Source organism: Coenobita brevimanus, chromosome 50, assembly GCF_032717465.1.
Source record: "Coenobita brevimanus isolate Jiangsu-jjx chromosome 50, ASM3271746v2, whole genome shotgun sequence".
Lineage (NCBI taxonomy): Eukaryota > Metazoa > Arthropoda > Malacostraca > Decapoda > Coenobitidae > Coenobita > Coenobita brevimanus.
This window is the reverse complement of record NC_137003.1, coordinates 21,847,036-21,874,979: the sequence shown is the minus strand read 5'-3', so window position 1 is coordinate 21,874,979 and position 27,944 is coordinate 21,847,036. Positions and strand designations below refer to the sequence as shown.

The 27,944-nt window shown below is 40.2% G+C and overlaps 1 protein-coding gene across 1 annotated transcript in view; it reads right to left on the bottom strand.

Annotated features, from left to right (window-relative positions):
- The window catches only part of LOC145399709 (glutamate receptor ionotropic, delta-2-like), a 119,569-nt gene that overhangs the window by 50,296 nt on the left and 41,329 nt on the right, over positions 1–27,944 (bottom strand). The gene's annotated exons all lie outside the window — the stretch shown is intronic.

The window sequence follows — 27,944 nt, the reverse complement described above, 5'->3', positions numbered from 1 at the left end:
TCTCCCATAATCTGGGAGACGTCGTCATAGAATGTTTCTATTGCTTCATCTGAGCTTTTTGTGTATGTTTTTGTACAACCAATGCTGCTCTCAGATACACTGCTAAATTTAACAATGTTGTCAGCAAGATTTCTGCTAATTTGAAATCTTACACCACAAACTTTCAATTTGCTTTGCTCCAGGTAGCCGCTGTCTTCGAGCTCAGTTACTTTTTTTTTTTCCTGCGGGTCTGACTCAAACCTACAATATCCCAACTAATGTTTTCTAATTGTCATTCAGTTATCAAGTTTGTTATCTTCTGCGAGGCTTCTTCCATTGTATGCATAGATCCCCATGGATTTCAGTTTGTTTAATATCCCAGTCTCTAACTTGCCAACACAGTGCCTACTCACTTTCGGTGGCATACTGCCCGAAAGCACAGGAGGCAGTGCGATTGGACCTTTAGTAGATGATATATACCGGTATATATATATATATATATATATATATATATATATATATATATATATATATATATATATATAGGGCAGGGTGAGGAGTATATATATATATATATATATATATATATATATATATATATATATATATATATATATATATATATATATATATATTTATATATACTCCTCACCCTGCCCTAGGGTGGGAAAGGAGGCCTGGACCATATAACTGTATATATATATTGTTACATAGCCTATGATTTCATCATCCTTTGTGTAATTTTAACGCACAGTTGCTGCATGTTTGATCACGAGCGTGTTCTGCCTCAGTCCCCCCCTTCTACCGTTATAGTAGAGTAAGTCGTTCTCTCTGTTATCCAGAGCGGGATTTTCAGCTCTCTGTCCCCATGGCTTCATTTGCGCGTCCCTCTTACAAGTTGTATCAGGCTCTGCTGGCCCCTATATAATGAGCTCAGTCTCTGCATCATTGCCACTTAGATCTGCTCCTCATTTTGTTCACATCTCTGTCCTCCCCTGTACAATTATTATTATTGTGAGTGCTCAAGAAATCTCCAAACATCTAGCAGCTGTGTGTAATTTGAGTATAACTGTTGTTGCATTTTTTCTTGTACTGTATAGCATAAGTTTAATTTGTAGGCCTAGTGAAGTTTTTGTAATTCGTGTGGGGTTCTTTGTCAGTCATTTTTGATAATAGTTTGTATCTGTAATTATTTATCTGGCATTCACTGAGTATTATCTGGTATCTCATTTTATCAGGGCTGACTTAGATAAATTTATTCTTGCTAATTTCGTGTAAATAGAGGCTATTGCAGTTAACCATATATTTAACCTGTTTTTTGCCATTATATTATCCTTATGAGTCCTGAATGTTTTGTTGTTAGTTTGAGCATTAAACTTTAACTTGTAATTTTACCTAACTCTTTTGTTTTGAACCTGGAACTTTACGGGACAGTAGTGATTTTTAGCATTCTCACTGAAAGTGTACGTTATCTTTCTCTGTTCCGTAACATAAATTTGGCGACCTCATATCAGGATATTCAGGATATTATCATAAGGATATTGTTTGATATTTTGTGACTGTGATATATTCATGATGGCTACTATTTCTACACTTGATGAAGCCAGGGATTTTTTGTCAAATCTGCAAACAGTGTGTGATATAGAAAACAGAACAAAGAATGAACTTAAGCTTGTTGCTCAACAATTGGGAATTGCAGTTCGCTCTCGTCATTCTAAAGATCAAATTGTTGGCATGATTAATAAAAGCTTGTTTAATGTAACTCCTCCAAATGAGCAAACGCAGATTGAATTAGCTAAGTTACAGCTAGCCCTGCAGGAGGCTAAGGCTAAGGAGGCTGAATTTCAGGCAAAAGCTAAGGAGGCTGAGGCACAAGTTGAAATTGCTAGGATTCAGGCAGACCATGAGTATCGCATGAAACAAGGTGGAACTGGATCATCTAGCTCTGATGATTTTGATGTGGCTAAAAATGTTAAACTTGTCCCTCCTTTTAATGAATCTGATTTAACAAAGTATTTTCATTTGTTTGAGAGGGTAGCTACAGGTTTTAATTGGCCTAAGGAGTATTGGCCAGTACTCCTTCAAACTGTTCTCACCGGTAAAGCTCAAGTAACTTATGCATCTTTGCCTCAGGATCAATCTGATAATTATGATGTAGTTAAGAGCTTGATTCTTAAGGCCTATGAGCTTGTTCCTGAAGCTTATAGAGTAAAATTTAGGACAACTTACAAGCAAGATAAGCAATCCCATGTTGAGTATGCAAAAATCAAAGAAGATTTGTTGGAGCAGTGGTTAAATTCTAAGAATGTGGATTCTGATTTTGGTAAATTTAAGCAGATGATTTTGCTGGAGGATTTCAAAAGGTGTATTAGTAAAGATGTAAGCCTATATCTTGATGAGAGAAGAATAGATAATTTGTCTGATGCTGCAGTTTTAGCTGATGAGTATGTTCTCACTCACAAGAGATATTCTAGAGAAAAAGGGAAAGCTGAGAGTAAGTACGATGCCTCTACTCAGAGTACAGGTAACAGGAAAGAGAATAAGGATGATGTTTCTCAGGAAGTAAATACCAGCTTCACCTCTAGATTTCAGAAAAGTAAATGTACTTATTGTAGTAAGCTTGGTCATACTACGGAGAGATGTTTCACGAGACAGCGTGATGTGAACAAAAAGGAGTCTTTAAATATTCAGTCAATTGGTCTAGTGTCCACTCTTGAGAGTTCCCAGAATTCTTTAACTGAGTTAACTGAACCTGCTTTGAGGGGTAACTTAAATTCTCATGATGGAGCTCCTCTTTTGAGCAGTAACGTGGGTGACACTCTCAAGAGTTCATGTGCTAATTTCCTGTCTGATGGTTTTGTCAGTCCTCTGGACAGTAATGACAGGAAATCAGTTAAAATATATCGTGATACAGGTGCTTGCCAATCCCTTATGCTGACCAGTGTTCTAGGCTCTAATGTTAATTCCTCTGATGAAACTGTAATCTTACAAGGTGTAGGGAATAATTACTTCTCTGTCCCTCTGTGCAGAGTGAATTTAGAGTCTGGTTTTGTTAATGGTTCCGTTATGGTTGGGTTGGTTGAGACACTCCCAATGTCAGGTGTAACTTTCTTACTTGGAAATGATATTGGTGGAAGTCAAGTGTGTCCAGCTCCTCAGTTGTCTAGTGAGCCAGTGGCTGTGTCCCAGGATTGTGATGTCCCTGATGTGTTCCCTGCATGTGCTGTCACTAGGGCTAAGTCTAAAGTTACTGGTGATTTAGAGGATAATGATGATGATGATGTTATCCTAGCTGACACTTTTCTTGCTAATTTGGACCACTCACCAGATGAGGCAGTACCCCGTAGTGTTGATAATTTGTCTCGTCAAGAGTTGGTTGAGTTGCAGGTTGCTGACCCTGAGTTGAAAGGTCTAGCTAACTCTGCTTGCAGTGAGGAAGAGTCAGCTGGTGCTTCTACTTGTTATTATGTAAAGTCAGGAGTACTTATGAGGAAGTGGAGACCCCCAACAGCATCAGCCGACTGTGAATGGGAGGTTGTACATCAAGTTGTCATCCCTCGTGTTTGTAGGCAGGATATCATTCGAGTGGCTCATGATTCCAGTTTGGCAGGACACCTTGGAGTGAGGAAGACTGTGGCACGCATTTTGAAACACTTCTACTGGCCAGGTATCTTCAGGGATGTTTCCTGGTATTGTAAGTCTTGTCACACCTGTCAAGTTGTGGGGAAGTGTAATCAGACCGAAAAGGTTGCACCTCTAGTTCCCATTCCTCCTTTTGAGGCGCCTTTCACCCGTGTGTTGGTGGATATTGTGGGCCCTCTTCCTAAGACTTCTTCAGGATTTTCTTATGTGTTGACCATGATTGATATGGCTACTCGTTATCCTGAAGCCATTCCACTTAGAAATATCTCAGCAAAGAACGTGGTTAAGGAAATGCTAGGGTTCTTCACAAAGTTTGGTCTGCCCAAGGAGGTACAGTCAGACCGAGGAAGTAATTTCATGTCAAATGTTTTCAAGCAGTCTCTGAAAGAGTTGGGCATCTCCCAGATCACGTCTTCAGCTTACCATCCCCAGACCCAAGGAGCGTTGGAGAGATATCATCAAACACTCAAATCGATGCTCAAGAAATACTGTTTGGAACATCAGAAAGACTGGGATAAAGGTCTTCCATTCGTTGTGTTTGCTGCAAGAGAATCTCCAAATGAATCACTGGGCTTCTCACCTTTTGAACTACTGTTTGGCCATGAAGTAAGAGGACCCCTTAAGTTACTCAAGGAATGCTGGCTGTCGGAGGAAGATGACGTCAACCTGCTGGAGTATGTGATGAAGTTCAAAGAACGGCTGTCCACTGCTTTACAACTGGCGAGAGAGAATTTAGGAGCTGCTCAGGAGAAGATGAAGACTTGGTATGATAAGAAGTCCAGGTTACGCCACTTTCAGCCAGGAGATCAGGTTTTGATTCTGCTACCAGTTCATGGGCAACCTCTTCAAGCCAAGTTTAGTGGCCCCTATTTCGTGGAGAAGAAACTCAGTGATGTCAACTATGTCATCGCCACATCAGATCGTAGAAAGAGCAAGCAACTATGTCACATCAACATGCTAAAGTTATATCACAGGCGGGACGAAAATAATCCAGTCTGCACTGTAGCTGTTCCACCCGAGTCTGCAAGTGAAGCTCTCCCATGCAGTATGAGCCTGAGTGATAGTTTGGGGAAGAATCCTGATATCATGAATGATCTCCAGACTAAGCTTTCTCATCTACCACCCAAGGAAAGGCAGGAGTTTTCGGCGTTACTGCAGGAGTACCCGCAAGTGTTCCGTGCCACTCCAGGAAGAACCACTGTGTTGATGCATGATGTCGATGTTGGAGACGCAAAGCCAATTAAATTGCCTCCTTACCGTGTGAACCCAGTGAAAGTTCCTCTCATCGAGAAGGAGCTTGGCTACCTGTTGGACCACATGATGATTGAGCCCTGTCAGAGCGAGTGGAGTTCTCCTGTCACTCTGGTCCCTAAGCCAGGTGGGTCACAGAGGCTTTGCATCGACTACAGACGTGTTAATCAGATAACTAAAACAGACACTTACCCTCTCCCTCGTGTGGAAGATTGCATAGACAAGATCGGAAAGGCTAGGTACATAAGTAAGTTTGATTTGTTAAAGGGATACTGGCAAGTACCTATGACTGAACGTGCTAGGGAGATCTCATGTTTTGTAACACTAGGAAAGGCTTTTGCATGTTCTGTAATGCCATATGGTATGAAGAATGCACCAGCCACTTTTCAAAAGCTCATGAATGTTGTAACAGAGGGTTTGGCAGGGTGTGTTGTTTATATTGATGATGTATTAATCTTCAGTGACAACTGGAAAGATCATCTATGGCATGTCAGTAAATTTCTTGACCGTTTAGTTCAGGCTAATCTTGTAGCTAATTTATCAAAGTGTGAGTTTGGTCAAGCTAAGGTTCAGTACCTTGTGTATGTAACTGGTGATGGACATGTTGCACCACCAGGAGCTAAGGTTCAGGTTATAAGTGATCTTCCCAGACCTAAAGGTAGGAAAGAGCTACAAAGATTTTTGGGAATGGTAGGTTATTACAGGAGATTTGTTCTTAACTTTTCTATTCTTGTATCACCACTTACAGACCTACTGAAAAAGGGAGTTAAATTTGTCTGGACCGATAACTGTGAATCCTCTTTCAACAAACTTAAAGCTATTCTATTAAGTCAGCCAGTGCTCGCTACTCCAAATTTTGCTAAGCCTTTTAAGATGGCTGTTGATGCAAGTGATACAGGAGCTGGGGCTGTTTTGCTGCAAGAGGATGATCAGGGTATTGAACATCCTGTATCTTATTACAGTAAGAAGTTCACTCCACCTCAAAAGAACTACTCAACTATTGAGAAAGAGCTTTTGGCCTTGATTTTGGGTTTACAGCATTTTTCATTTTATTTGTGTTCTGATTTTGACCCCATAGTCATTTATACCGATCATAACCCACTGAAATTCCTTAGTAAGTTTAAAGATAAAAATCAGAGATTGACAAGATGGAGTCTACTTCTTCAGGAGTATTCATTAGACATACAACATGTCAAGGGGAAAGAAAATGTTATTGCAGATTGCTTATCTAGACTTTAGACAGATTGTTTTAGAGTAATAAGAAATTTCCTTTGTAAATTTCTTTTTCTTTGTGGGGAGGTGTTACATAGCCTATGATTTCATCATCCTTTGTGTAATTTTAACGCACAGTTGCTGCATGTTTGATCACGAGCGTGTTCTGCCTCAGTCCCCCCTTCTACCGTTATAGTAGAGTAAGTCGTTCTCTCTGTTATCCAGAGCGGGATTTTCAGCTCTCTGTCCCCATGGCTTCATTTGCGCGTCCCTCTTACAAGTTGTATCAGGCTCTGCTGGCCCCTATATAATGAGCTCAGTCTCTGCATCATTGCCACTTAGATCTGCTCCTCATTTTGTTCACATCTCTGTCCTCCCCTGTACAATTATTATTATTGTGAGTGCTCAAGAAATCTCCAAACATCTAGCAGCTGTGTGTAATTTGAGTATAACTGTTGTTGCATTTTTTCTTGTACTGTATAGCATAAGTTTAATTTGTAGGCCTAGTGAAGTTTTTGTAATTCGTGTGGGGTTCTTTGTCAGTCATTTTTGATAATAGTTTGTATCTGTAATTATTTATCTGGCATTCACTGAGTATTATCTGGTATCTCATTTTATCAGGGCTGACTTAGATAAATTTATTCTTGCTAATTTCGTGTAAATAGAGGCTATTGCAGTTAACCATATATTTAACCTGTTTTTAGCCATTATATTATCCTTATGAGTCCTGAATGTTTTGTTGTTAGTTTGAGCATTAAACTTTAACTTGTAATTTTACCTAACTCTTTTGTTTTGAACCTGGAACTTTACGGGACAGTAGTGATTTTTAGCATTCTCACTGAAAGTGTACGTTATCTTTCTCTGTTCCGTAACATAAATTTGGCGACCTCATATCAGGATATTCAGGATATTATCATAAGGATATTGTTTGATATTTTGTGACTGTGATATATTCATGATGGCTACTATTTCTACACTTGATGAAGCCAGGGATTTTTTGTCAAATCTGCAAACAGTGTGTGATATGGAAAACAGAACAAAGAATGAACTTAAGCTTGTTGCTCAACAATTGGGAATTGCAGTTCGCTCTCGTCATTCTAAAGATCAAATTGTTGGCATGATTAATAAAAGCTTGTTTAATGTAACTCCTCCAAATGAGCAAACGCAGATTGAATTAGCTAAGTTACAGCTAGCCCTGCAGGAGGCTAAGGCTAAGGAGGCTGAATTTCAGGCAAAAGCTAAGGAGGCTGAGGCACAAGTTGAAATTGCTAGGATTCAGGCAGACCATGAGTATCGCATGAAACAAGGTGGAACTGGATCATCTAGCTCTGATGATTTTGATGTGGCTAAAAATGTTAAACTTGTCCCTCCTTTTAATGAATCTGATTTAACAAAGTATTTTCAGTTGTTTGAGAGGGTAGCTACAAGTTTTAATTGGCCTAAGGAGTATTGGCCAGTACTCCTTCAAACTGTTCTCACCGGTAAAGCTCAAGTAACTTATGCATCTTTGCCTCAGGATCAATCTGATAATTATGATGTAGTTAAGAGCTTGATTCTTAAGGCCTATGAGCTTGTTCCTGAAGCTTATAGAGTAAAATTTAGGACAACTTACAAGCAAGATAAGCAATCCCATGTTGAGTATGCAAAAATCAAAGAAGATTTGTTGGAGCAGTGGTTAAATTCTAAGAATGTGGATTCTGATTTTGGTAAATTTAAGCAGATGATTTTGCTGGAGGATTTCAAAAGGTGTATTAGTAAAGATGTAAGCCTATATCTTGATGAGAGAAGAATAGATAATTTGTCTGATGCTGCAGTTTTAGCTGATGAGTATGTTCTCACTCACAAGAGATATTCTAGAGAAAAAGGGAAAGCTGAGAGTAAGTACGATGCCTCTACTCAGAATACAGGTAACAGGAAAGAGAATAAGGATGATGTTTCTCAGGAAGTAAATACCAGCTTCACCTCTAGATTTCAGAAAAGTAAATGTACTTATTGTAGTAAGCTTGGTCATACTACGGAGAGATGTTTCACGAGACAGCGTGATGTGAACAAAAAGGAGTCTTTAAATATTCAGTCAATTGGTCTAGTGTCCACTCTTGAGAGTTCCCAGAATTCTTTAACTGAGTTAACTGAACCTGCTTTGAGGGGTAACTTAAATTCTCATGATGGAGCTCCTCTTTTGAGCAGTAACGTGGGTGACACTCTCAAGAGTTCATGTGCTAATTTCCTGTCTGATGGTTTTGTCAGTCCTCTGGACAGTAATGACAGGAAATCAGTTAAAATATATCGTGATACAGGTGCTTGCCAATCCCTTATGCTGACCAGTGTTCTAGGCTCTAATGTTAATTCCTCTGATGAAACTGTAATCTTACAAGGTGTAGGGAATAATTACTTCTCTGTCCCTCTGTGCAGAGTGAATTTAGAGTCTGGTTTTGTTAATGGTTCCGTTATGGTTGGGTTGGTTGAGACACTCCCAATGTCAGGTGTAACTTTCTTACTTGGAAATGATATTGGTGGAAGTCAAGTGTGTCCAGCTCCTCAGTTGTCTAGTGAGCCAGTGGCTGCGTCCCAGGATTGTGATGTCCCTGATGTGTTCCCTGCATGTGCTGTCACTAGGGCTAAGTCTAAAGTTACTGGTGATTTAGAGGATAATGATGATGATGATGTTATCCTAGCTGACACTTTTTCTTGCTAATTTGGACCACTCACCAGATGAGGCAGTACCCCGTAGTGTTGATAATTTGTCTCGTCAAGAGTTGGTTGAGTTGCAGGTTGCTGACCCTGAGTTGAAAGGTCTAGCTAACTCTGCTTGCAGTGAGGAAGAGTCAGCTGGTGCTTCTACTTGTTATTATGTAAAGTCAGGAGTACTTATGAGGAAGTGGAGACCCCCAACAGCATCAGCCGACTGTGAATGGGAGGTTGTACATCAAGTTGTCATCCCTCGTGTTTGTAGGCAGGATATCATTCGAGTGGCTCATGATTCCAGTTTGGCAGGACACCTTGGAGTGAGGAAGACTGTGGCACGCATTTTGAAACACTTCTACTGGCCAGGTATCTTCAGGGATGTTTCCTGGTATTGTAAGTCTTGTCACACCTGTCAAGTTGTGGGGAAGTGTAATCAGACCGAAAAGGTTGCACCTCTAGTTCCCATTCCTCCTTTTGAGGCGCCTTTCACCCGTGTGTTGGTGGATATTGTGGGCCCTCTTCCTAAGACTTCTTCAGGATTTTCTTATGTGTTGACCATGATTGATATGGCTACTCGTTATCCTGAAGCCATTCCACTTAGAAATATCTCAGCAAAGAACGTGGTTAAGGAAATGCTAGGGTTCTTCACAAAGTTTGGTCTGCCCAAGGAGGTACAGTCAGACCGAGGAAGTAATTTCATGTCAAATGTTTTCAAGCAGTCTCTGAAAGAGTTGGGCATCTCCCAGATCACGTCTTCAGCTTACCATCCCCAGACCCAAGGAGCGTTGGAGAGATATCATCAAACACTCAAATCGATGCTCAAGAAATACTGTTTGGAACATCAGAAAGACTGGGATAAAGGTCTTCCATTCGTTGTGTTTGCTGCAAGAGAATCTCCAAATGAATCACTGGGCTTCTCACCTTTTGAACTACTGTTTGGCCATGAAGTAAAAGGACCCCTTAAGTTACTCAAGGAATGCTGGCTGTCGGAGGAAGATGACGTCAACCTGCTGGAGTATGTGATGAAGTTCAAAGAACGGCTGTCCACTGCTTTACAACTGGCGAGAGAGAATTTAGGAGCTGCTCAGGAGAAGATGAAGACTTGGTATGATAAGAAGTCCAGGTTACGCCACTTTCAGCCAGGAGATCAGGTTTTGATTCTGCTACCAGTTCATGGGCAACCTCTTCAAGCCAAGTTTAGTGGCCCCTATTTCGTGGAGAAGAAACTCAGTGATGTCAACTATGTCATCGCCACACCAGATCGTAGAAAGAGCAAGCAACTATGTCACATCAACATGCTAAAGTTATATCACAGGCGGGACGAAAATAATCCAGTCTGCACTGTAGCTGTTCCACCCGAGTCTGCAAGTGAAGCTCTCCCATGCAGTATGAGCCTGAGTGATAGTTTGGGGAAGAATCCTGATATCATGAATGATCTCCAGACTAAGCTTTCTCATCTACCACCCAAGGAAAGGCAGGAGTTTTCGGCGTTACTGCAGGAGTACCCGCAAGTGTTCCGTGCCATTCCAGGAAGAACCACTGTGTTGATGCATGATGTCGATGTTGGAGACGCAAAGCCAATTAAATTGCCTCCTTACCGTGTGAACCCAGTGAAAGTTCCTCTCATCGAGAAGGAGCTTGGCTACCTGTTGGACCACATGATGATTGAGCCCTGTCAGAGCGAGTGGAGTTCTCCTGTCACTCTGGTCCCTAAGCCAGTTGGGTCACAGAGGCTTTGTATCGACTACAGACGTGTTAATCAGATAACTAAAACAGACACTTACCCTCTCCCTCGTGTGGAAGATTGCATAGACAAGATCGGAAAGGCTAGGTACATAAGTAAGTTTGATTTGTTAAAGGGATACTGGCAAGTACCTATGACTGAACGTGCTAGGGAGATCTCATGTTTTGTAACACTAGGAAAGGCTTTTGCATGTTCTGTAATGCCATATGGTATGAAGAATGCACCAGCCACTTTTCAAAAGCTCTTGAATGTTGTAACAGAGGGTTTGGCAGGGTGTGTTGTTTATATTGATGATGTATTAATCTTCAGTGACAACTGGAAAGATCATCTATGGCATGTCAGTAAATTTCTTGACCGTTTAGTTCAGGCTAATCTTGTAGCTAATTTATCAAAGTGTGAGTTTGGTCAAGCTAAGGTTCAGTACCTTGTGTATGTAACTGGTGATGGACATGTTGCACCACCAGGAGCTAAGGTTCAGGTTATATGTGATCTTCCCAGACCTAAAGGTAGGAAAGAGCTACAAAGGTTTTTGGGAATGGTAGGTTATTACAGGAGATTTGTTCTTAACTTTTCTATTCTTGTATCACCACTTACAGACCTACTGAAAAAGGGAGTTAAATTTGTCTGGACCGATAACTGTGAATCCTCTTTCAACAAACTTAAAGCTATTCTATTAAGTCAGCCAGTGCTCGCTACTCCAAATTTTGCTAAGCCTTTTAAGATGGCTGTTGATGCAAGTGATACAGGAGCTGGGGCTGTTTTGCTGCAAGAGGATGATCAGGGTATTGAACATCCTGTATCTTATTACAGTAAGAAGTTCACTCCACCTCAAAAGAACTACTCAACTATTGAGAAAGAGCTTTTGGCCTTGATTTTGGGTTTACAGCATTTTTCATTTTATTTGTGTTCTGATTTTGACCCCATAGTCATTTATACCGATCATAACCCACTGAAATTCCTTAGTAAGTTTAAAGATAAAAATCAGAGATTGACAAGATGGAGTCTACTTCTTCAGGAGTATTCATTAGACATACAACATGTCAAGGGGAAAGAAAATGTTATTGCAGATTGCTTATCTAGACTTTAGACAGATTGTTTTAGAGTAATAAGAAATTTCCTTTGTAAATTTCTTTTTCTTTGTGGGGAGGTGTTACATAGCCTATGATTTCATCATCCTTTGTGTAATTTTAACGCACAGTTGCTGCATGTTTGATCACGAGCGTGTTCTGCCTCAGTCCCCCCCTTCTACCGTTATAGTAGAGTAAGTCGTTCTCTCTGTTATCCAGAGCGGGATTTTCAGCTCTCTGTCCCCATGGCTTCATTTGCGCGTCCCTCTTACAAGTTGTATCAGGCTCTGCTGGCCCCTATATAATGAGCTCAGTCTCTGCATCATTGCCACTTAGATCTGCTCCTCATTTTGTTCACATCTCTGTCCTCCCCTGTACAATTATTATTATTGTGAGTGCTCAAGAAATCTCCAAACATCTAGCAGCTGTGTGTAATTTGAGTATAACTGTTGTTGCATTTTTTCTTGTACTGTATAGCATAAGTTTAATTTGTAGGCCTAGTGAAGTTTTTGTAATTCGTGTGGGGTTCTTTGTCAGTCATTTTTGATAATAGTTTGTATCTGTAATTATTTATCTGGCATTCACTGAGTATTATCTGGTATCTCATTTTATCAGGGCTGACTTAGATAAATTTATTCTTGCTAATTTCGTGTAAATAGAGGCTATTGCAGTTAACCATATATTTAACCTGTTTTTTGCCATTATATTATCCTTATGAGTCCTGAATGTTTTGTTGTTAGTTTGAGCATTAAACTTTAACTTGTAATTTTACCTAACTCTTTTGTTTTGAACCTGGAACTTTACGGGACAGTAGTGATTTTTAGCATTCTCACTGAAAGTGTACGTTATCTTTCTCTGTTCCGTAACATAAATTTGGCGACCTCATATCAGGATATTCAGGATATTATCATAAGGATATTGTTTGATATTTTGTGACTGTGATATATTCATGATGGCTACTATTTCTACACTTGATGAAGCCAGGGATTTTTTGTCAAATCTGCAAACAGTGTGTGATATAGAAAACAGAACAAAGAATGAACTTAAGCTTGTTGCTCAACAATTGGGAATTGCAGTTCGCTCTCGTCATTCTAAAGATCAAATTGTTGGCATGTTTAATAAAAGCTTGTTTAATGTAACTCCTCCAAATGAGCAAACGCAGATTGAATTAGCTAAGTTACAGCTAGCCCTGCAGGAGGCTAAGGCTAAGGAGGCTGAATTTCAGGCAAAAGCTAAGGAGGCTGAGGCACAAGTTGAAATTGCTAGGATTCAGGCAGACCATGAGTATCGCATGAAACAAGGTGGAACTGGATCATCTAGCTCTGATGATTTTGATGTGGCTAAAAATGTTAAACTTGTCCCTCCTTTTAATGAATATGATTTAACAAAGTATTTTCATTTGTTTGAGAGGGTAGCTACAGGTTTTAATTGGCCTAAGGAGTATTGGCCAGTACTCCTTCAAACTGTTCTCACCGGTAAAGCTCAAGTAACTTATGCATCTTTGCCTCAGGATCAATCTGATAATTATGATGTAGTTAAGAGCTTGATTCTTAAGGCCTATGAGCTTGTTCCTGAAGCTTATAGAGTAAAATTTAGGACAACTTACAAGCAAGATAAGCAATCCCATGTTGAGTATGCAAAAATCAAAGAAGATTTGTTGGAGCAGTGGTTAAATTCTAAGAATGTGGATTCTGATTTTGGTAAATTTAAGCAGATGATTTTGCTGGAGGATTTCAAAAGGTGTATTAGTAAAGATGTAAGCCTATATCTTGATGAGAGAAGAATAGATAATTTGTCTGATGCTGCAGTTTTAGCTGATGAGTATGTTCTCACTCACAAGAGATATTCTAGAGAAAAAGGGAAAGCTGAGAGTAAGTACGATGCCTCTACTCAGAGTACAGGTAACAGGAAAGAGAATAAGGATGATGTTTCTCAGGAAGTAAATACCAGCTTCACCTCTAGATTTCAGAAAAGTAAATGTACTTATTGTAGTAAGCTTGGTCATACTACGGAGAGATGTTTCACGAGACAGCGTGATGTGAACAAAAAGGAGTCTTTAAATATTCAGTCAATTGGTCTAGTGTCCACTCTTGAGAGTTCCCAGAATTCTTTAACTGAGTTAACTGAACCTGCTTTGAGGGGTAACTTAAATTCTCATGATGGAGCTCCTCTTTTGAGCAGTAACGTGGGTGACACTCTCAAGAGTTCATGTGCTAATTTCCTGTCTGATGGTTTTGTCAGTCCTCTGGACAGTAATGACAGGAAATCAGTTAAAATATATCGTGATACAGGTGCTTGGCAATCCTTTATGCTGACCAGTGTTCTAGGCTCTAATGTTAATTCCTCTGATGAAACTGTAATCTTACAAGGTGTAGGGAATAATTACTTCTCTGTCCCTCTGTGCAGAGTGAAGTTAGAGTCTGGTTTTGTTAATGGTTCCGTTATGGTTGGGTTGGTTGAGACACTCCCAATGTCAGGTGTAACTTTCTTACTTGGAAATGATATTGGTGGAAGTCAAGTGTGTCCAGCTCCTCAGTTGTCTAGTGAGCCAGTGGCTGCGTCCCAGGATTGTGATGTCCCTGATGTGTTCCCTGCATGTGCTGTCACTAGGGCTAAGTCTAAAGTTACTGGTGATTTAGAGGATAATGATGATGATGATGTTATCCTAGCTGACACTTTTCTTGCTAATTTGGACCACTCACCAGATGAGGCAGTACCCCGTAGTGTTGATAATTTGTCTCGTCAAGAGTTGGTTGAGTTGCAGGTTGCTGACCCTGAGTTGAAAGGTCTAGCTAACTCTGCTTGCAGTGAGGAAGAGTCAGCTGGTGCTTCTACTTGTTATTATGTAAAGTCAGGAGTACTTATGAGGAAGTGGAGACCCCCAACAGCATCAGCCGACTGTGAATGGGAGGTTGTACATCAAGTTGTCATCCCTCGTGTTTGTAGGCAGGATATCATTCGAGTGGCTCATGATTCCAGTTTGGCAGGACACCTTGGAGTGAGGAAGACTGTGGCACGCATTTTGAAACACTTCTACTGGCCAGGTATCTTCAGGGATGTTTCCTGGTATTGTAAGTCTTGTCACACCTGTCAAGTTGTGGGGAAGTGTAATCAGACCGAAAAGGTTGCACCTCTAGTTCCCATTCCTCCTTTTGAGGCGCCTTTCACCCGTGTGTTGGTGGATATTGTGGGCCCTCTTCCTAAGACTTCTTCAGGATTTTCTTATGTGTTGACCATGATTGATATGGCTACTCGTTATCCTGAAGCCATTCCACTTAGAAATATCTCAGCAAAGAACGTGGTTAAGGAAATGCTAGGGTTCTTCACAAAGTTTGGTCTGCCCAAGGAGGTACAGTCAGACCGAGGAAGTAATTTCATGTCAAATGTTTTCAAGCAGTCTCTGAAAGAGTTGGGCATCTCCCAGATCACGTCTTCAGCTTACCATCCCCAGACCCAAGGAGCGTTGGAGAGATATCATCAAACACTCAAATCGATGCTCAAGAAATACTGTTTGGAACATCAGAAAGACTGGGATAAAGGTCTTCCATTCGTTGTGTTTGCTGCAAGAGAATCTCCAAATGAATCACTGGGCTTCTCACCTTTTGAACTACTGTTTGGCCATGAAGTAAGAGGACCCCTTAAGTTACTCAAGGAATGCTGGCTGTCGGAGGAAGATGACGTCAACCTGCTGGAGTATGTGATGAAGTTCAAAGAACGGCTGTCCACTGCTTTACAACTGGCGAGAGAGAATTTAGGAGCTGCTCAGGAGAAGATGAAGACTTGGTATGATAAGAAGTCCAGGTTACGCCACTTTCAGCCAGGAGATCAGGTTTTGATTCTGCTACCAGTTCATGGGCAACCTCTTCAAGCCAAGTTTAGTGGCCCCTATTTCGTGGAGAAGAAACTCAGTGATGTCAACTATGTCATCGCCACACCAGATCGTAGAAAGAGCAAGCAACTATGTCACATCAACATGCTAAAGTTATATCACAGGCGGGACGAAAATAATCCAGTCTGCACTGTAGCTGTTCCACCCGAGTCTGCAAGTGAAGCTCTCCCATGCAGTATGAGCCTGAGTGATAGTTTGGGGAAGAATCCTGATATCATGAATGATCTCCAGACTAAGCTTTCTCATCTACCACCCAAGGAAAGGCAGGAGTTTTCGGCGTTACTGCAGGAGTACCCGCAAGTGTTCCGTGCCACTCCAGGAAGAACCACTGTGTTGATGCATGATGTCGATGTTGGAGACGCAAAGCCAATTAAATTGCCTCCTTACCGTGTGAACCCAGTGAAAGTTCCTCTCATCGAGAAGGAGCTTGGCTACCTGTTGGACCACATGATGATTGAGCCCTGTCAGAGCGAGTGGAGTTCTCCTGTCACTCTGGTCCCTAAGCCAGGTGGGTCACAGAGGCTTTGCATCGACTACAGACGTGTTAATCAGATAACTAAAACAGACACTTACCCTCTCCCTCGTGTGGAAGATTGCATAGACAAGATCGGAAAGGCTAGGTACATAAGTAAGTTTGATTTGTTAAAGGGATACTGGCAAGTACCTATGACTGAACGTGCTAGGGAGATCTCATGTTTTGTAACACTAGGAAAGGCTTTTGCATGTTCTGTAATGCCATATGGTATGAAGAATGCACCAGCCACTTTTCAAAAGCTCATGAATGTTGTAACAGAGGGTTTGGCAGGGTGTGTTGTTTATATTGATGATGTATTAATCTTCAGTGACAACTGGAAAGATCATCTATGGCATGTCAGTAAATTTCTTGACCGTTTAGTTCAGGCTAATCTTGTAGCTAATTTATCAAAGTGTGAGTTTGGTCAAGCTAAGGTTCAGTACCTTGTGTATGTAACTGGTGATGGACATGTTGCACCACCAGGAGCTAAGGTTCAGGTTATAAGTGATCTTCCCAGACCTAAAGGTAGGAAAGAGCTACAAAGATTTTTGGGAATGGTAGGTTATTACAGGAGATTTGTTCTTAACTTTTCTATTCTTGTATCACCACTTACAGACCTACTGAAAAAGGGAGTTAAATTTGTCTGGACCGATAACTGTGAATCCTCTTTCAACAAACTTAAAGCTATTCTATTAAGTCAGCCAGTGCTCGCTACTCCAAATTTTGCTAAGCCTTTTAAGATGGCTGTTGATGCAAGTGATACAGGAGCTGGGGCTGTTTTGCTGCAAGAGGATGATCAGGGTATTGAACATCCTGTATCTTATTACAGTAAGAAGTTCACTCCACCTCAAAAGAACTACTCAACTATTGAGAAAGAGCTTTTGGCCTTGATTTTGGGTTTACAGCATTTTTCATTTTATTTGTGTTCTGATTTTGACCCCATAGTCATTTATACCGATCATAACCCACTGAAATTCCTTAGTAAGTTTAAAGATAAAAATCAGAGATTGACAAGATGGAGTCTACTTCTTCAGGAGTATTCATTAGACATACAACATGTCAAGGGGAAAGAAAATGTTATTGCAGATTGCTTATCTAGACTTTAGACAGATTGTTTTAGAGTAATAAGAAATTTCCTTTGTAAATTTCTTTTTCTTTGTGGGGAGGTGTTACATAGCCTATGATTTCATCATCCTTTGTGTAATTTTAACGCACAGTTGCTGCATGTTTGATCACGAGCGTGTTCTGCCTCAGTCCCCCCTTCTACCGTTATAGTAGAGTAAGTCGTTCTCTCTGTTATCCAGAGCGGGATTTTCAGCTCTCTGTCCCCATGGCTTCATTTGCGCGTCCCTCTTACAAGTTGTATCAGGCTCTGCTGGCCCCTATATAATGAGCTCAGTCTCTGCATCATTGCCACTTAGATCTGCTCCTCATTTTGTTCACATCTCTGTCCTCCCCTGTACAATTATTATTATTGTGAGTGCTCAAGAAATCTCCAAACATCTAGCAGCTGTGTGTAATTTGAGTATAACTGTTGTTGCATTTTTCTTGTACTGTATAGCATAAGTTTAATTTGTAGGCCTAGTGAAGTTTTTGTAATTCGTGTGGGGTTCTTTGTCAGTCATTTTTGATAATAGTTTGTATCTGTAATTATTTATCTGGCATTCACTGAGTATTATCTGGTATCTCATTTTATCAGGGCTGACTTAGATAAATTTATTCTTGCTAATTTCGTGTAAATAGAGGCTATTGCAGTTAACCATATATTTAACCTGTTTTTTGCCATTATATTATCCTTATGAGTCCTGAATGTTTTGTTGTTAGTTTGAGCATTAAACTTTAACTTGTAATTTTACCTAACTCTTTTGTTTTGAACCTGGAACTTTACGGGACAGTAGTGATTTTTAGCATTCTCACTGAAAGTGTACGTTATCTTTCTCTGTTCCGTAACAATATATATATATATATATATATATATATATATATATATATATATATATATATATATATATATATATATATATATATATATATATATATATATATATACTCCTCACCCTGCCCTAGGGTGGGAAAGGAGGCCTGGACCATATAACTGTATAACTGTAGGGCAGGGTGAGGAGTAGCAATGTCGAGAAATTTGCCCAATCCAATGGACCACGCTTCCATTCACTCATCATTCAAGCCCCTGGAATCCTGGCTCTATCCGATACTCCAAAAACATTCATCACGTTATGTACCTTCAGATAAACGTATCCGATAGAGTCAATCCAGACGCTGCCAAGTTAAAAATAAGTTCCGAAGCCCTGATCATGCACTTCTCACAACATTCACCCAGCCATCTCAATCTCTTGTCAGTTCCCTAGCCTCACCGTACTTCCAAAACTCTCTTCCTCACACACTCATCCACCATATCTCTCCACCTTCTTGGCCTACCTCGCCTCCTCCTTTCTTCAAATTCTCTCAGATATACCCTTGTCACCACTCTAGCGTTATCCATTCTCTCCACATGACCATACCATCTCATTACACTCTCTTCGATTCTGGTGTCCACCGACTTCTTCACTCCACATCTTTCAAGAATCACATTATTTCGTATCCTATCCACCCTCAGCACTCCACATACATTCCTCAGCAGTCCAATTCCATTGCTCTTACTCTTGACATTTCATTTTCATGCCACACCATGATCTCACATCCATATGTTAAAGTTGGCACTAACACTCCTTCATGTAAGCCTCGTGCAGCTGCAACACCCAAGCCTCTGTTTCTTATCAAGGTCTTCATTGCACCAGCTACTTTTCTTCCTTGTGTCAATCTATTCTCAGCATCTTTTACACATTATCCTCTCTTATCTATCACTGTCCCCAGATTTTGAACTCTCTCACCAGTTCCAGTCTCTCTCCATCCACTGCAACATCGCACTGGGAATCACCTTCTCCCTCAATATCCATCACTTTACTCTTTTCTACATTTACTTTGAAGACACGACGCTCACAGACTCTGCAAAAAAAAAAAAAACTCTGCACTAGCCTCCGAAGTTGTTGTCCAGTATTTGCAAGCAGTTATGCATCATCAGCATAAAACAAATTTGAGATATTCTATCCATCACATTCATTACCAATGCCATACCTCTCCATTACTCGTGTTTCTACTTCTCTTATCACCCCATTGATTCATATATATATATATATATATATATATATATATATATATATATATATATATATATATATATACTGAACAACCTAACAACCAGGGTGACATCACACAACCTCGTCGCACGCCCACACCGATTGTGAACCATTCAGTTAGACGCCCATTAACGCTTACACGTACTTCACTACCATCATAAAAACTCTTGACGGCACCTAGCAGCTTACCATCTACACCAGTGGTTCTTAACCTATGGGTCGCGACCCAAATTTGGGTCGCCAAGCCATTTGGAGTAGGTCGCCAAGAGACAAATATATTACTGATATTATTAATGTTGTATACTATTACTTTTTAACATATTACCATACTTGTCGATACTTCACACTTTACATTCTCTGTCTGTCTGTCTGTCTGTCTGTCTGTCTCTGTCTGTCTGTCTGTCTGTCTGTCTCTGTCTGTCTGTCTGTCTGTCTCTGTCTCTCGGTCTGTCTGTCTGTCTGTCTGTCTGTCTGTCTGTCTCTCTCTCTCTCTCTCTCTCTCTCTCTCTCTCTCTCTCTCTCTCTCCTACAGTAGGCGATTGCATTTGGCTTAAGAAAAGATTAGTACCATGCACACAACTGGGGGTAGAGTACCGGTACTGTACATTTTATATTTTAAAACTTAACCGTTTTCATTTCGGAGTAATGATGCCCAGCTCATGGCTTACGTACGGTACCGAGGTCCAGAAGACATGGAAGAGGAATTTCTGTTCTGTCGGCCATTACACACAACCACAACCAGAGAAGATATTTTCAGTACTATGGACTCATTCTTCAAGGAAGAAGGGCTTCAGTGGAATCAGTTTGTTATGTCTGTTGTGATTGTGCACCAGCAATGCTGAGAGTACGTCATGGCTCCTGCTAGAGATAAAGAAGAAAATCCATTCGTGCTGATTGTTCACTGTCTCCTTCACCGTGAGAATCTTGCTTCTCAGGGGTTGTCACCTGAGTTACAGAAAGTGATGCAGGAAGTCATCCAGGTAGTCATTTTCATTAATCTAGGGCTGTGCCCTCCAGGATCATCAGTCGGTTGTGTTTTAATTTTGGTTTAGAACATGTACACGTGTTGTACCACTCTGAGGTTAGGTGACTGTCACGAGGAAGGGTGCTCCAACGGTTGCCTGAAATGCGGAACGAGACTGAGATATTTCTAGCAAAAAAGAATCATTCACTGGCCCCAAAGATTCTCTGATTCAAAGTAGGTGATGCAAATGACTTATCTTGCAGATATCTTTGCTGAGATTAACATCTTGAACATTTCAACGCAAGGTCACGATCGGACATTAGTTGGGCTGTCAGAGAAGGTAACTGCATTCAAGGGGAAACTGAAGCTGTGGAAGAGTAAAACTGAGACTGGGAAGACTGCGTCGTTCCATCTTTGAGCGAATTTCTGGAAGACGAAAAATTTTCTCTCACCCAGGTCCAAAGCATCATTGTGGAACATATCTCCAGACTAATCGAAGAGTTTTTCACTATATTCCTGAGAATGTGATGAAATATGCCTGGGTAAGAAATCCCTTCGGCATTGAAGCTTAAGACTGACATGACGAGATTTCGAACATCAGCTACCTCCAGGAGCAGCTCATCGAGGTTCAGAATGATGAAACACTTCGTTAAGATTTCAGGAAACAAAACGAATCACTGAGCTCATTCTGGATCACAGTTTACAAAGAAAAGAAAATTCTTGGAGGTGAAGCCCTGAAAGCACTCCTTCCCTTTGCTACAACTCATCTGTGCGAGACAGGATTTTCTGCACTCACAAAGTACAGAAACCGTCTACAACCAGAGCATGACCTAAGATGCAGTCTGTCATCTAAATCACCCCGGTTTGAGAAGCTGATTGAAACTTTTCAGTGCCAGGGATCTTACTGATTATAGTACTTTATGTCTCAGACAACATCCAAAATAGTGACTCTCTCCTTAATGGTCAGAGTAAATAGGTGTATCATCAACATGAATGAATTATTTTGAGTTTCTGATCTTCGATTTATTTTTTTCCTGCCAAAATGTGTTGATATTTTAGTTCTTAGGAAGTACATATAATAAAAATGAAATTTATTATGACATGAATAAAATATTGAAATATTACTTTGGTTTTAGTCACATGATATGACATATATTTTTTTCAGTTCTGGTGCAGAGTAAGTTTATGTGGGTTTGGGTCGCCCTATAGACCATCTTATGGATTTTGGGTTGCCAAGAAAAAAGGTTAAGAACCATTGATCTACACCGTACATGCGCAAAACTTTCCACAGTCCCTCTCTGTCCACTTTGTCGTATGCATTTCCAGATTAATGAATGCCATAAACACCTTATGGTCCTTCTCTCAAGCCTTCTCTGCTATCTGTCTCACTGCAAATACTTGATCCACAGATCCCCTGCCACTCCTAAAGCCACCTTGTTCATCACTCACTATGACTTCTGATATCTGTCTTACTTTCTCTATAATAATTCTTCCATATACCTTCACTACCACACTCAATAAACTTATGTCACGATAATTCTTGCACTCACTCCGCTCACCTTTATTTTTGTACAGAGGTACAATCATAGCCTTTTTCCATTTTGCTGGCACACTTTTACTCATCATGCCTTGTTACATATCTCGAACAAGCACTTCATTCCATTATCTCCACTGCACTTAATCATCTCTGCATACACGTCATCAACCCCAGCTGCTTTCCCATATTTCAGCCGCTTCACAGCACTCTTCACCTGTATGAGTGTCACATCTCCTGGCACTGTATTCCTTCTCTGCACACCCCAAAACCAATCATGTTTACAGTCGGTCTGCTCTCTCTATTCCCATTCATCAGACATTCAAAATATTCTTTCCATCTGGTCCTTACTTCAACCCCATGGGTTAATAATCTACCACCTACATCCTTCACACCATCACAATTTTTTCCGCTTTCACTTCTAGAATTTCGCACCTCTTTCTGGAATAACTTCCTATTATCAAAGTAGTTTGCATTCATTTTTCTTCCTAGATCACCATTTACCTCCTTTTTCCTCTTCACTAGTCTCGTTATGTACTTCTTGCTTTCAATACATTCAGTTCTTATTTCAGCTGAACCCCTCTTCCGTAACCACTTTAGCCACTTCTTCCTCTTTTCCTCCAATGCCCTCTTAACCTCCTCAGCCCACCATGCCGTACCTTTCTTCTTTGTTGCTACTCTTGATACGCTTTACCATTTCTAATTAAACAAACGCAATAGGCATTCAACAGGCTATCCAGATGAATTTCCTTCCAATTCACTAATTCTAACTCCTCCTCTACTTTGGTAATCATTTCCCATTTCCTTGATCCTCAGTTTCTCAACTTTCAGTCTTTCTCCCAGACTGCTCCTCTCTCTCCTGATTCACCTCACTCCTCTCATATATATATATATATATATATATATATATATATATATATATATATATATATATATATATTGTTGACCGGTTAGTAAGATTGTTGAATGTGTGCTTTGAGACAGGTATGGTGCCAATTGACTGGGCAAGTGCTTGTGTGGTCCCGTTGTATAAAGGCAAGGGTGATAAGTATGAATGTACTAGCTTTAGGGGTAAAAGTCTGTTGAGTGTTGTAGGGAAGGTGTATGGTAGAGTGTTAATTATGAGAGTTAGAGAGGGTACAGAGGGAGTGATTGGTGACGAGCAGTGTGGCTTTAGGAGAGGGAGAGGATGCGTTGATCAGGTGTTTGCTGTGAGACAAGTGTGTGAAAAGTATTTAGCAAAAAGCAAGGATGTTTTTTGGGCATTTATAGATTTAGAGAAAGCGTATGACAGAATTGATAGGGAGGCTTTGTGGACTGTTTTAAGATTGTATGGACTTGATGGTAGGTTACTAAAAGGGGTGAAAAGTTTTTATGTACATAGTAGAGCGTGTGTAAGAGTGGGAAATGCTGTGAGTGATTGGTTTCCCGTGAGAGTGGGGCTGCGACAGGGATGTGTAATGTCGCCTTGGTTGTTTAATATTTACATGGATGATGTTGTAAGGGAGGTGAATGCAAGAGTTTTAGGTGGTCTGAGTCTGGTAAATGTTGATGGTGGAGAGTGGAATCTGAAGCAGCTGCTGTTTGCAGATGATACTGCACTGGTGACTGATTCAGAGGAGAGATTGAGACAGTTGGTAAAGGAGTTTGGAAGGGTGTGTTAAAGGAGGAAATTGAAAGTAAATGAGAATAAGAGTAAAGTGATGAAGTGTACGAGGTTGATCGATGGTAGGGGGATGAATATAGTTTTGAATGGTGAGTTGCTTGAGGAGGTAGATTGTTTTAAATATCTAGGGTCACATGTTGCTGTGGATGGAAGAATAGATGCAGAAGTGAAGTTTAGAATAAATGAAGTAGGAAAGGTGCTGGGAGGAATGAAAAAAGTGTTTAAATGTCGTTCGCTTAGAATGGATGTAAAGAGAAGGCTGTATGAGGGTGTTGTGGTACCGACTGCATTATATGGAGCTGAAACACGGAATATGGGTGTAGCAGAGAGGAAAAGTTTGAATGTAATGGAGATGAGGTGTCTGAGGAGTATGTGTGGAGTGATGTGTATGGATCGGGTGGGAAATGATGAAGTGCGAAGGAGAACTGGAGTTGTTCGGAAGATGGCTGGTAGAGTTGAGCAGAAGGTGTTGCGATGGTTTGGGCATATGGAGAGAATGGATAATGAGCGATTGGTGAAAAAGATAACTAGATCTGATGTGAGAGGTGTAAGGCTGAGAGGAAGACCACGAATAGGATGGATGGACAGTGTGAAGAGAGCGCTGGATGCGAGAGGGATGTCTGTTGAGCAAGGAAGAGTGGCTGTGCGTGACAGAAATAAATGGAGAGAAATTGTGAATGAATAAGTGATGACGCAGCCCTGAGGGGATATTCTCCCGCATTTGGTCTGATCAGCTAGTTAGGTCAGGTGCGGGTAAGGGGATGGGTCTGTTATGATGTGGTAGGGGTAAACCAGTTCTGCTGTCGGGCCCTGCTGCGGATGTCACTGATTGCATTGCGCAGTTGACCCTTGTGCGGTGTGGTGCGGTGAGGATCTGTCCGTTCTCCCCTTTGGGGCTAAGATGCGAATGAATGTGTTTGAATGGATGAGTAAATGGGGAGTGTGTCGTCCTGTCTCGGCTACCTCCCTTTCCTTGGGGGAAGCAGCCTAGGTATATATATATATATATATATATATATATATATATATATATATATATATATATATATATATATATGTGTGTGTGTGTGTGCAAAAAATAACCACAGGAGAAATGAAAGGAGCGACAGTGAGTACTTTCGTAAATTACATTTTCAGATTGAGACAGAAACGTAGAGGGTTGAGGTCTTTTATGCACGCGTGCAGCAGAGAGTGGCACAGAGAACAAAGGATGGCCTGAATTTTTCTTAACTTATGGTCACCTGCAGCAGGGAGTGGCACACAACAATGGATGACCTAAATCTAAAAATGGGTGATGCACAGAACAATAGGTACCTTTCTTTTTCCTTCCTTAGGGATGCACGTGACAAAGGAGGAGGGAGTAGGAGGGGAGGAAAGGGGATGGGGAGGGAGGGGGAACGGGGAGGGGAGGAGGGGATGGGGGAAAGGGAGAGGGGGGAGGGAGGAGGAGGAGGAGGGGATAAATACTTCTACTTAACTTAAGACCTAGATGATTAATGCTAGGTGTGTCCCACACAGGTGTGACTACACTACAAGGAGACGACAGGGAACAATCAGTTGTTAGTCTGGGGGATACTGCTTTAAAATTAATTCAGTTAACAATTTATCACACTTAAAATGACCATAACTCATGTTTACATTCTTTTCATATGTGCCAGAAATTACACAAGATTCTTTTACATTTCTTTCATCTAAGCTTTTTGATCTTGCTAGAATCTTAGGGCCTGTCCAGTCAATATGGTGATCACTGGATGCTTTGTGCTGAAATAAACCGCTACTCTGTTGGGCTGTCCTTACACTGTATTTATGGTGTGAGATTCTAGTTTCCAAATCTTTTCCAGACTGTCCTATGAAAAATTTGTTACAGCTTTTACACGGGATTTTGTAAACAACGACTGAATTACTGAAAGGGCTGTTCTTGATGAGTTTTTTTTTTTTTTTTTTTTTTTATGGTGTTCTCATATTTGAATACTACTTGTACATTAAGTTTCCTCAGTATGTGAACAACATCAAAAAAGTTTTCATGGAAGAGGAGGACAAGGGTTCTTTGAATATTCTGGCTATCTGGTCTATTAGTTTTCCCTTCAAGGAATCCTTTCTTGGCTGTATTGTGGCACTGAGTCAGTATACTTTGTAGATATTATAGATTTTTTCCAATGCTCTGAATCATTTTTAGTTCATCATCTAAAAATTCTGGGTCTGAAATTCTATATGCTCTTAGGTACATGGGTATGAACACAGATCTTTTTACATTAATATGATGGTTTGAATAGTAATGAACATATGACATAATATTTGTAGGTTTTCTGTATACCTTAGTCTTCAAAACATTTTGGTTCCTGATAACTTTTGCATCCAAAAATGGCAATTCATAATCCATTTCCATCTCATGAGTAAACTTAATCGATGGAACTAACGAATTTAATTTCAGGAGAAATTCATCAATGGGAAAACTGTTAGGCCAGAAGCACAGGATATCAGCAACAGATCGAGGCCAAACTATGTTTTGCTCCTTTATGGAGGTCAGTAAATGTTTCTCAAAGTATCATAGAATGGTGTGTTGCACAGCCAGATTCAATTTCAGAAGTGAAAGTAGGAAGACGATTAAAGATAAAAAGATATGCCCAATAATAGTAAACGAAAACAAAGCAGCCTTTCAGTTGGAAATAAGGAACAAATTTCAGGCTCTAAATAATGCTGAATGTGACACTGATGAGCTAAATGACAGACTGACAAAAGTACTAAGAGAATCAGCGGAGGTAGTAGGAAAACCTAATAGAACCAAAGCCAAGAAATATTCAGAAAAGACACTCGAGCTTATGAAAACACGAAAGGAAAGGAAAGTAAAAACAAAGAAAGACGAAATAGAACGAGCGGAGTTAAATAAGCTTATTAACAAAAGACAAAGAGAAGAAAAAAGAAAGAGAAACATGGATAAGATCAAACAAACCATCAAAAATGGAAGAAGTCTGAAACAGGTCCGACGTAAAATGGCTCTAGGAAAGCAAATGACATCACTGAAAGAAAAAAAACGGTGAAATCATTAAATGCAGAGATAAGATGCTGAAGAGAGTTGAACAATTTTACAAAGAACTGTATGCATCAAAGACAGTAGTACCAATAGCTAACTTTTCAGTTGACACAAGTGAAATACGTGAGGTAACACCAGACGAAGTAAATATTTGTCTTAAAAATATGAAAAGTGGGAAGGCTCCGGGAGAAGATGAACTAGTAACAGATTTACTGTTGTAAGCAGGAGTAGAAGTACAAAATAGGCTTGCTCACTTATTTACCCACTACATAAAACAGAAGAAAATTCTCAAAACATAGTGTAATGCAATAGTTATTTTACTCTACAAAAAAGGTGATTCATAAGATCTTAGTAACTGTCGACCAATTAGCTTATTATCGGTCATTTACAAACTCTTCACTAAAGTCTTTACGAACAGAATAACAACACTTTTGGAGGAAAATCAGCCTCGTGAACAGGCAGGATTCCGAAGCGGGTGGTCAACCATTGATCATCTACACACAATGAATCAGCTAATCGAGAATACTACAGAATATAATAAAACACTTAGCTTAGGTTTTGTTGTTTACGAAAAGGCTTTAGATTCAGTGGAGCACATAGCAATTATAAATTCATCGCGAGAACAAGGAGTGAATGTGAACATTGTAAAACTGCTCGAAAACATATATAAAGAGGGAACTGCTACAGTTAAATTACATAAGGACTCGGAAAAAATTAAGATTGAGAAGGGCGTGCGTCAGGGAGATACAATTTCAAAAAAATTATTTACAGCATGCCTAGAAAGTATTTTCAGAAAGCTATACCGGGAAAACAAAGGAGAGAACATAGATGGAGAAAAGCCAAACCATATAAGATTTACAGATGACATTGTCCTAATCTCAGAAACAGTGGAGACATTACAAGAAATGTTAAATGAACTGAACAGAGAAAGTCTGAAAGTAAGACTGAAGATGAACCGGTGTAAAACTAAAGTAAAATGTTTAATCCACAAACACCAAAGAGCGTCATCAGAATAAGTTATGAAATTCTTGAAGAAGTTGAAGAGTACAACTACTTGGGACAAATACTAAAATTAACGAATAATCATGATAACGAAATAAGAAGACGCATTACAATAGGATGGAAAGCTTTCGGTAAACATAGAGACATTATGAAAAGTAGCTGGCCAGTTTGTATGAAACGAAAAGTATATAACGAATGTATAATCCCAGCTATGACGTATGGTTGTGAAACCTGGAAACTGACAAAATCAATGGAAAATAATTTAATCCGTTCTCAGAGAGCAATGGAAAGGTCAATGTTGGGAATATCCTTTAGAGACAGGAAAAGATCAACTTGGGTGAGAGAGCAGACTAAAGTCAAAGATATTATAGAAGTTATAAAAGAACAGAAATGGAGGTGGGCAGGCCATATAGCAAGAATAAGGGATAACCGATGGAGCAAGAGGCTGACTGAATGGACACCAAGAGATTGTAAGCGTAGCAGAAAAAGGCCAGACAGGAGATGGAGAGATGAGATAGAGAAATTTGCAGGGAAAACGTGGCAAAGATTGGCTCAGTCAAGGAATTCGTG